Source organism: Thamnophis sirtalis, unplaced genomic scaffold, assembly GCF_051295495.1.
Source record: "Thamnophis sirtalis isolate CommonGarterSnake01/CBP01778 unplaced genomic scaffold, rThaSir2_p1.2 scaffold_4, whole genome shotgun sequence".
NCBI classification, from domain to species: Eukaryota; Metazoa; Chordata; class Lepidosauria; order Squamata; family Natricidae; genus Thamnophis; species Thamnophis sirtalis.
Genome location: NW_028261384.1, coordinates 55,243,910 through 55,255,379, shown reverse-complemented (window position 1 = coordinate 55,255,379; position 11,470 = coordinate 55,243,910). Strand labels below are relative to the sequence as shown.

Genomic DNA, 11,470 nt, shown 5'->3' with positions numbered 1-11,470 from the left:
TCCTCTCATAAGCTCCATTAGTTTGAGGATGGTGGGCAGATCTTAGCCCTTGGGCGGAGCCAATCAGCTTCAAAAACTCTTTCCAAAATAGGGAGGTGAATTGGACCCCCCCTATCTGAGATAATGCGGTCCGGTATGCCATATAGATGATATACATGCATAATGAACAATTTAGCCAAGGATTTAGCTGATGGGATTTTGCAAACAAGGAACAAAATGAACTTGTTTGGAAAACAAGTCCATAACAACCCAAATCACAGTATTCCCCTGACTCTCTGGTAATTCAACAATGAAGTCCTAGATATTTCCTTCCACAGAGCCTCAGGACAGGCTACGCCTTGGAGCAGGCCCTGGGACTTCCCAGGTGGGTGTTTCGCAGCAGCACACATGGGGCAACTGGCCACATAAGACTCAATGTCCTTCTTCAATGAAGGCCACCAAAATTGCCTTTTAATGAGATGCAGAGTTTTCACAAATCCAAAATGTCCTGCCATGCGTGAATCATGGGTCCATTGTAGAACCAAAGTTCTAATGGTTGCAGGAACATAGACTTTAGCTCCTATCCATCTTTTATGGTACACTCATTCGAATTGTTTAAACCATTCATCGGACTCAAGGCCCTCCTTGAGTTTGGAGATGAGCTCCTTTGTGACCTCAAAATTAGAGTTACTCTGGCTTCTACTACTCTGGTGACCACCAGGGCAGCAAGACTCTTCACTGGGATGACAGGGTGAACCACGCTAAGTTTTGAGCTGTTGTATTGTGGGAGTCTGGATAGAACATCTGCCATAAAGTTCTTCCCCCCAGGGATATACTTTAAAGTGAAGTTGAACCTTTTGAAATGTTGTGCCCATCTCATCTGTTTAGGAGATAACTTCTGAGGGGTCTTTAACGCCTCTAAATTTTGTGATCAGTCCATTCCTCAAAGGGGTGTTTAGCCCCCTCCAGGAAATGTCACCAGGTTATCAAAGCCCACCTGACTGCAAAAGCCTCCTTTTCTCATATAGCCCACCATCTCTCTGTCTCAGTTAGCTTTCGAGAGGTGTAAGTGCAAGGTTTCAGTTTCCCATCAGCATTAGTTTGTAGTAATACTGTCCCTACTGCAACATCACTAGCATCTGCCTGGACCCCAAATGGTGAATCCATGTCTGGGTGTTTCAAAACTGGTTCAGCCGCAAAGAGTCACTTTAGTTTTTCAAATGCGGCTTGACACTTCATAGTCCAATTCAATGGCTTCCCTGGTCTTTAGATTTTAAAAGGTTCATAATAGGGAGGGCAATGCTGGCGAATGAGGGAATGAGGGAATAAATTGACAATAAAAGTTCGCAAATCCCAAAAAACTTTGCAATTGTTTGCGGGTGCAGGGGAGGGCACCCATTCAGTGACAGCTTGGACCTTTGCTAGGTCCATCTCGATGCCATCATGGGAGATGCAATACCCAAGGTAGTCAATTTTCTCTTGATGAAATTCACACTTAGACAGTTTTGCATACAGTCCCGCTGCACAGAGTTTCTTGAGCACTAAGCAGACCAATTTCACATGTTCTTCACGTGTTTCCGTGTAAATAAGGATGTCATCAAGATAGACCATCACGCCTTTGTACAGGTGGTCATGCAAAACTTCATTTATCAGTTTATGAAAACAGCTGGTGAACCCTGCAGACCAAATGGGAATACTCGGAATTGAAAACAACCAAGAGGGCAGTTGAAAGCAGTTTTCCATTCATCCCTCTCTTTAATTCTGACTCTGTAATAGGCCTCTCACAGGTCTAATTTCGTGAAAATCTTTCCTTTACGCAATTGTGCCAACATATCCTTTTAGGTCCCAATACTCTCTTGGGATTTTTTCCTCCTCCTCAATTTTTTCTTGCCCCCTGGCTGCTAGATTGGGGTCAGTGTTATTCCGTTTGGGAGCCCCCCTCTCCCTCAGGGGGTGTAGCAGATCGGATGCGTAACCATCCTTTCGTCCAATTGATGTGTGGGTTTCATTTACGTAGCCAGGGCAAGCCTAATATAAGAGGTCGATCATTCCCAGAGCCACAATAAAGCTTATTGTCTCTTGGTGGGTTCCCATCCACATGTCTATTGGCTCAGTTACAAAATGAGCAGGGCTCCCCCCAGCTATTGAGCCATCCAACTGGCAAAAAGCAATCGTGACTTTTAAAAGTTTTCAGTTTCAGGCCCAATTTTTCCACTACTTTGGGACTAACAATGCAACGTGTGCAACCCAGCATTTTTTCTTGTGCTCCAGTAGAGGGCAGTAGAGGGCACCTTAAGTTCAACTGGGATAGTCATGGGCCCCGATCAGGAACTTACCAGACGTTCGTCGTCAGATTCGGTTTCACTTTTCGACGAGGAGGGTGATTCCTCTTCCCCTTGGACAGGGCGGAACTGTGGATTAGATTCCACCCCCTTCATGGCAGTTTCCCTCCTCTTGCCGGGAGGTTTCTCTGGCTTTCTCTCCCCCCAGTAGGGGGCTTTGAGGTCATCTTGGTGCAGCAGTTTGTTGCTCAGTGCTCCTCCTTCCCACAGCGGAAACAGATGAACAGCTTGATTTGCTTGCAGACCCACTTTTCCCTCCTTTAGGGGCTCCTGGGGGAGGGGAGGCATAGCCTTTTTGCTTCCACTATCCTCCCGGTAATTATCTCTGGCTAATCTCCACATCCGCATATCTCTTTGTTTAACCTGTCCATGAAGCCGTCCATTAATGCTTCTTCGAATCACCCTCACATAAAAACAGATAATTCACAAAATTCTTGTATATATTCAGCAACTGGCCTCTTTCCCTGAGTGAGAGTTTTAAATTTAATTCTTGCTTTTGCCTCCATGAGTGGATCATCAAAGCGCTTCCTCAGGGCAGCCATAAATCTATTATAGTCTCTCAATAGGGGGAATCAGCATTATGCAGGGCCACCATCCATGCAGCTGCCTTCTTTTCCAATGCCATTGTAATTATTCTTACCTTGGCCTCTTCATTTGGCAGATCGTCCCTGTAATTTGCATGTAATTCCATACTTGAACTAGAAAAAAACCTAGATCCTTAGATTCTCCTCCAAACTTCACACCCAGAGGTCAAACAAGCCCTCTGCATACCTCTCCTCCATTTCTGGGAGATCTGCTTCCCTTTCAAGACCACTCTCACACGCATGTCGCCTCTCCCAAGCCACTTCAAAGAGTTTCATCGCCTGGGATATCATAAGGTTCTCCTCATCTGCCTCACACCAAGCAGCTGCTGGTCATTTCTGTCTCCTCGAGGAAGCTAGAGATTCCTCAGGGTCATCTTTCTGTCCCACTCCCCACGTCCATCTGGGGCAAACGGACCATTCTTCCAAGTGCAGACCAGCCATTCACTCCATTTCTAAAAGGCATGAGGACGCAGCTGCTCCCATGGCCTTCTTGATCGCTGCCTTGGTGGGACATCTTTTAGGGTTTGGGGATTTTATTGTGCTCCCCTCAAAAGGTATTAGCTCCAGGATGAGTGCGAAACTGAGATCTTGCTTAATATCATGGCTGCTTCACTCAGTAACCAAGAAAGAAACCACTCAACTCCATTTTGCAGAATTAAGAGTACTTTTACTGGTCATGAGTAGATAGTAGCTAGGCAAAGCAAGAGCTAAGGCAAAAGCGCGCGTAATCATAGATATCAATATGTGACCCAACCCCCGCCCCTTGGTAAACCCATCCCATAGTCCAATCTGTACACCCCACAGGTGTCATGTGGGAGACATCTTCAAAAATCATCATCAGGTTGGTATGCCGGACAGTTGGCCTTGGCAGCAATTCTTCTATCTGCAGCATGCGCAGTAGATGGTGAGAACAACTCCCTTTTTACAGTCACTCCTGCACTGAACAATTCCCCCAACCAAATACAATGCCCCCCCTCCCTGTTTCAATGGCAGCCGAAAGCAAGCAGGAAAACAGAGGTTGACAGATTACTTGGGTTATCACATCTCCAACAAGGGAATAGAAATGGATCCAGGAAAAGTGAAAGCTGTGTTAGACTGGAAACCTGCAAGCACTTGCAGACAACTATAAAACTTCCTTGGATTTGCCAATTCATTCTGCAACATCCCGACTCAGCACAACCATTCATAATCCAGATGGATGCCAGTGATGTAGCAAAAGCTGCAGTGCTACTGCAAAAGAATAAAGAGGGCCACCTCTTGCATGTGCTTATATCTCCAAGAAACTCACCACTACTGAAAGGAGATGGGCCATTTGGGAGAAAGAAACATTTGCAATCAGGTGGAGAATGCTCAAGTGGAGACATCTCCTGGAAGGGGAGAATATGCCGTTCGAGGTCTGGATTCATCATAAAAACGTTGAAGCTCTCAAAGCCCATCGAAGGTTATCCCCCAAACAAGTTCACTGGGCACAATACTTCCAAAGGTTCAAATTCAAGCACATCCTGGCAGGGAAGAACTTGCTGGCGGATGCTTTGTCATGAAAACTGCAGTACGACAGTAAGAAGGAAGAAGTTGTTCATCCCATCATTTCTTCCTCCCACCAAAAGGTGGCCCAGGTCACCACCCAAAGCCAGGATAAGTTGATGACAGAGCTCAAAGCAGCACTCCTGGCAAACCTGTGGTTCAACAATAACAAGGACATTATAACAATGAGCGGTAGCTTAGCCTGGAAGAGGTCCAAACTGTATGTCCCTGTGGGGTTGAGGCTGGAAGTCCTACAGAGAAGCCATGATGCAAAACTAGGAGACCACTTTGGATTCCTAAAAATGCTCCACCTCATCAGGCATCAATTTTGGTGGCCAAAGATGAAATCAGAGGTGGAAGATTATGTAAAAAGTTGTACTACTTGCGCAATGATGAAAACATGGCCAGGGAAGCCCCCTGGACTACTACAACGAGTGGCCAGCCCTAACCGACCATGGGAAGAGATCACAATGGACTTCATTATCGAGCTCCCAGACAGCAGCGGGAATAAAGTAATCTGGATAGTTATTGATTTGTTTTCCAAGCAGGCGCATTTCATTGCTTGCTCAGGGTTGCTGTCCACAAAGAAATTAGCAAAAATGTTTGTGAAACACATTTATTGCCTGCATGGGGTGCCCAAGAGGATCATTTCAGACTGTGGAGTTCAGTTCACCACCAAGTTCTGGAGAGAGTTCCCGAGGTCCATTGGATCCATACAAGAACTCAGCGTTTCATCCCAGCACAAACAGCGCAGCGGAAAGGGCCAATGCGATGATGCAACAATACATCTGTGTTATTGGACTATCAGCAAGACAACTGGTCGGTCTTGCGACACTTCACTGAAGTGGCATACAACAATGCAGTCCACAGCAGCACTGGATTAACTCCTTTTCATATTTTTTATTTTTTTTATTTTTTAAATATTTTTTAATTTCCATTTTCACAACATACAATCACATTTATACTATACATAGCCAGTATCATATAGTAACAAATAATGATCACATCAGTTCCTCTTGTCATCAACACCCCCCCAAAATAAAAACCCATTATTAGCTCTTCTGCTCTTCATACACCTCCCTCTTCTACCTCTCTCCTACTTCCTATCTTCCATCCATCATCCCTTCCCAATCTACTTCCCCTTCCCCTCTCCCTCTCCCCTCCCTACATTCCACTCCTCCCTATCCTCATCCCCCTCATCCTCCCCCCTCACCCTCTCTCCTATCCCTCTCTTCCCATCTTTCTCTCTACATTCCACTCCTCCTTATCCTCCTCATCTTCCCCCCCTCCCCTCCCTCTCTTCCCATCTCCCATCTATTTCCCACTCTTCATTTATATCTCTCGTTTAATTGGTGCTTAAGATATGCAGGTATTTTTGCCATCTTGGCTAAATTTGGGACTTTCAGTGTCCTTTCTTGAATTATAGGCAAGTCTTCCTTCTTCCATTATTGCGCCACCGACAATCTAACTAAAGTTATTAAGTGCAAAGTCAAATTAATCTCTACAGCTGCACATTCAATCCATAGATGTACCCTTATTCATATTAAAAACAAAGTATTCTGCTAACAATTTTTACATTCATTAGTATATTTCTCATTCTAAATAAATTTTCCTTCAATCTCCCAACCCCTTCTTGATTGCATCACCCCTCCCAACTCCATACAAAGTGGGTTATGAACTGATGAAACTCTGGCACATATCTTCATCTGGTGCCTCCCATCTGAACTGTAGCTGACAATTTTTAAGCTCTTCAACTAAAAAAACATAGTCTTTCCTGGATCTTAGCATTTGAAGTGGTATCTCTTTCAGAACAATCACTTCCTGACCTCCAATTTGAAGCTTAGTTTTATAGGATTCTTGCAATATCATATTCCTCATGTCTCTTGTAGTAAAGTAAATCACAATGTCCCTTGGGAACTGCTTCTGTTTCGCCAGCCAGAAATTAGGACAATAAACCTTATTAATTTGCCAATCATAATTTCCCCCTGGCCTTCCCAACAGATTATCAAAGGCTTCTGAGAGAGTCTGTTTCAAATTCTCTTGACTGTTTTCACGCAAACCTCTTATTCTTAAAGCAAATTCCATTTGTCTATACTGTAGCATAATAATTTCTTTTTCAGCATTTCCAACTTTTTGTTGGACCACGTCTATTTTCGATACCATATTAGTTTTGGAATCATTAAGATCTTCTAATCTCTCTTCAATTTCTGAGACATATTCTGTTAACAAATTAACAACCCCCAGCATATCATCCCTGATCTTTCAAACCTGAGTCTCAAATTTATCAGCCAGATCTTTATGCGCAACCAATATCTCCTCCTTAAGTTTTATTTCCATCGTAGCTGCAAAATTCTTAAATGCCACGGCCAGCTCCTTCTGAAAAAATTCTTTAGTCAGTAGCTCACCTGGGGGGGGGGAGGAAGTGGAGACTGTGGTTTCGTGCCAAGGACAAACGAACTTTTAAAGCCGGGGGGGGGGGTGTTTTTGCTTAAAAGCCATTCCAGGTCTTAATCTTCTTCAACCAATTAATAAGCCTGTGCTAATCAGTTGTGCAGCTGTTACTGATTAGTTTAGTATTAAATCACTCCTTCCCTTTGAAGTTTTAAACTCCGTAGAAATTCAGAACTTGAGCAGTGTTACAAAGCTGCTCGGCGCCGTTTTGAGTATCTCTTTAGAAAGCAAGATATCAGAAGGAATTCTTGTAAAAACAAAAACTGAAGCTAAGAATTGATACAAACAATTAAAAATCCACATGTATGGGGTCCGCTCATCTTGAAATCAATAAATCAAGTTTTGTTCAGAGGATTTGAGTGTTGCTTTGATCTGCTAATGCAGCAGGAATTCCTGGCACGGCGGCAATTCTGCCATTGGCTGGCCTCCCCCCTCTCCCAAAAACAATCTGCAAGAGTTGGCTGGCACAATGCCCGGCAAAAAGCTCACCTTATCTTCTGGCCCAAAGAAAAAGCTAAACAAGCTGGCTGATGGATGGCTCATGTGACAGATAATGTGTCCAAGATTCTGGCACCAAAACAATTGGCTCCTGTCAGCAAGCAATCTCAAACCGGAAGCCCCTGGATTAACTCCTTTTCAGATTACCAGTGGCATGGAATTTGTTCCAATGCCTGAGCTGCCTAGAGAACCTCCCTCCTCCATGTCTCTGAATGAATGGATGGACATACAAAAGGAAGGATGGGAAGATATGTAGAAAGCTCTAGCAGATGCAGCAGAAGCCTACAAGAAGCAAGCTGATAAACACTGCTCGCTCCAACCCCCCTTTCATGTGGGAGACAAAGTTTTTGTATGTACCAAATATATAAGGTTAAGAATGCCTAGCAAGAAATTGGGCTGAAAATTTCTAGGTCCATTCCCAATAGTGAAGATAATCAACCCAGTTACAGTTCAACTCAGTCTACTCAGAATTCTAGGGAAGATTTACCCAGTATTTCATTGTAGCTTGTTAAAACCAGTAATTGGGTCCAGCATAAGACTGTCCACCCAAGCTCCCCCTCCTCCTGTAGTGGTAGAAGGGAAAAAAACCTTATGAGATGAAAAAAAATCTTAGACTCCAGGCTGTATAGGGGTCGCTTACAGTATTTAGTGCATTGGAAGGGGTACCCTTTGTCCAAAGCTACTTGGGTGAAAAGCTGGGACATAAAAGTGGATAAGCTAGTAAAACAATTCCATGAGAAGTTTCCCGATAAGCCAAAGCATCTCCCTGGGGAGGGAGGGGAAGAGGTGGTTAATTTTGTTATGTTAACCCTTTTGTTATTCTCTTTTCAGGAAATGTTTCCCTTTTAAGTAAAGGCTGCCTGTCAGGCCTGCAGCTAGTTCCTTTTAGGATCTTTGGCCTGCCACACACACACACACACTCTTTGCTGTTTCATTAGCGGGGAATTGGGAGGGGGAATAGTAAGATGTAGAATGTGTTGTTTTCAAAATAAAAAATTCCTTTCTAGAAATCAAGATCATTCTTTATCTCTGCATCTCTGCAGCTGACTAGAAGTGGATGGGTGGAAATGCCAGCATGGCAGAGGAAGATTGGACCATGTGATGGGCTTGTGGGTGTGGGGACAAGATCATGAACTTTCAACTGGGTGGGAACCCTGGGAAACTTTCAGATTCAGGTTTCCACAGATGTACTAACATGTCTCTCTTAATAAATTGGAATTTTGAGGAAAGATCTGCCTTGAACTCTGATTTAATTTTGGATGATATTTGGAATGCCGACAGCAACAGAGTATGACCACTTTCTTCTCAAAAAAACGAAGACAGGAGCAATCAGCTGCTCCACAACAGTAATCAGCACCACCAGAGCCAGCACCACCAGCACCAGCACCACCAGCACCAACACCATCAACACGACCACTTCCACCACTTGAAGTCGGAGAAAGCAGCAAGTCCATCTCCTCCACTGAAAGTCTTCCAAAACTTCCTGACTGCTGGAGTTTGCAGCAATACAAAAACTTCAAAGAGAAGTATGATGGACTGGCAGTGTCTGATAAAAAGTTAGGTTGTGAGTATTGAGAACATGGGTTCTCATTAGAGAAAGGTATTCATGTTTCCAAAGAGTGGAAAAATTTCCAGGTTGAGGCAGCAGGGACAAACAAAGAGAATCAGCAATCATCTCTCAGAAAAAAAAAAATGAAGGAACATTTTAAATCAAAATCACACACCATTTGTAGAGAGAACAGTAAACAACAGGAGCAGGATGCTTTAACCAAATCCATAGATAAGGTAACTTGCAAACATTTATACAGTACTAGCAAAATATTTTTTACTGTTTACAATCTGGCATAAAGATGCAAACCATTCTCAGACATTGAAGGGCAGATAGATTTGCTAAGTGCAATTGGAGTGGATCTGAAAGTAGGCTTGCATTCACAGAGATCCACAGTGAAAATAGTTGAATTCATGGCAAATGAAATTAAAACCACCGTGTTTGTCAGCATCGTTGCAAAGAATCTGAAAGTGTGTTTGATAATTGATGAAGCATCAATTCTAAAAATGAAATCAGTTCTAATAGTTTTTGTTAAAGTTGAGGATTCAGAATGCCCAGCAACCATTTTCATTGAGCTGTTGGAATTGGAGAAACAAGATGCAGAGACCATATGTTCTGCAGCGATGGAAAGCTTGCATAAAGTTGGGTTTACCACCAAATATCTGCAGAAGAATTTAATAGCATTTGCTGTGATGGTGCCAGAGTTGTGTTTGGGAGAAAATCTGGAGTCAGCACCAGAATAGCTTTCCAAACTGCTTGAACCATCACCTCCAACTTGTGCTGGATGATGCCATAAAACAAATCAAACAAGTCAACCACTTCAAGATATTCCTTGACAAGATACATACCACTTTCCATAAATCCTGCAAGAGGGAGATGGAACTTTTCAAAATCTCTGAACAACTGGGCATTTAAATCATGAAGATTGGCAGAGTTTTAGGACCAAGATGGGGTGCCTGTAGTTTAAGATTAACCATAGATGTGTGGCGTGCTTATCCAGTGCTACATCAGTATTTTCTGGGCAATGAAAAATTCCCAGGCATGGCTGCCCATTTTGAAAATTTAATTTTTTTGAATGATTTGGCCCTCATGATTGATATTCTAAATGAGATTTCTCTTCTGTCAAATGCCCTGTAGGGGAGAAACCCAGATATAATCAAGATTGAACAATTGGTATTGCGATCAATTAAAGCATTTGAAATGCATAGACGAGGAAAGGGCCCACATGAAAAATGGTTGATGGAATGATAGTTTCAGAAGCCATCAAAAACATAAAATCAACGATTTGTTGCCCTTCCTTGTGAAAAACTTTTGGAAAGCATCAGCACCAATTTGAAGAAAAGGCTGATGGATTGTGAAATTCAAAGAACAGGTAGCCAATTGCCAGATGCAAACAAATTACAATTTGTCACATATTTGGAGCCGGATTACTGGAACATTGAAGATGTAGTCATTCCATGGGCAAAAGCAGAGGAAGGATTGATTGAATTTGGTGAAATGTAAAATGTTTAATTATGAAATTGATTTGAACAACTACAGAGATTTTTTGGAAAATGTACTGAAAGATCCAAAGAACTACAAAAACTACAAAAAGCTAGAGATATTGTCATTGATGTTAGTTCAGCAGAGGCAGAAAGAGGGTTCTCAAAAATGAATCTCATGTGTTCAGAACAAAGAACCCTCCTAACTGTTCCAAACATTAGCAATCTAATGATAATAAGTGTTGTTGGCATGCCTGTTAAGAGATGGAACCCAATTCCTACAGTCAAAAAATGGCTCAGGGCACACCATCACTTGTGATGATCCACAAGTGAAAAGCAAGAAAAGTGCAATTGAAGAGTCTGGAAGACTAAGAACAATCTGGAAACATCTTCAATCACAAAACCACAAGTAAGTACTTGAGTGTATCTCTTTCATTGCATTATTCTTATGTAAGGTGTAAGTGCAGGCAATTGAAGTCTTCCTTTCTGTGTCTCTTCTTTGTGCAGGTCATTGGAGCAAGGTGATGAGGTGGTGGTGTTGAAGACTGGCAGGATAATCATCTTTCCTCTGTAAGTAGCTGTTTTGTGTGCTTGTTTCATCCTAATGCAGTGCATGCAATTGATGATTTCCTTTCTATGTCTCTTCTTTGTGCTGGCCATTCATTGGAGCAAAATGGTCAGGTGGTAGTGTCAAAGACTGGCAAGGACATTCATCTTCCTTCTGTAAATAGCTGTTTTATTGTTTTGTGTGCTTGTTTCATCCTAATGCAGTCCATGCAATTGAAGAGTTCATTTCTGTGTATTTTCTTTGTGCAATCATTGTACAAGGTGGTCAATGATGTTGAAGACAGGTAAGGACAGTCATCTTCCTTCTGTAAGCAGCTCTTTTATTATTTTGTGTACTTATTTTATTCTTATTTAAGTAGTAAGTGAGCAAAATAATAAATTTACTTTTTTATATCTTCTTTTTGTAGGTCATTCTTTGGGGCAAAGAATTCAGTGACATCAACTTGGCCACTCCCACCATGTCACATGATTGCCAAGCCACTCCCACCTGGTCAC

The 11,470-nt window shown here is 42.6% G+C and overlaps 1 pseudogene; it reads left to right on the top strand.

Annotated features, from left to right (window-relative positions):
- Nucleotides 1-2,292: 2,292 nt before the first annotated feature.
- LOC148045847 (E3 SUMO-protein ligase KIAA1586-like) lies at nt 2,293-9,670 on the top strand (annotated as a pseudogene).
- Nucleotides 9,671-11,470: the final 1,800 nt, after the last annotated feature.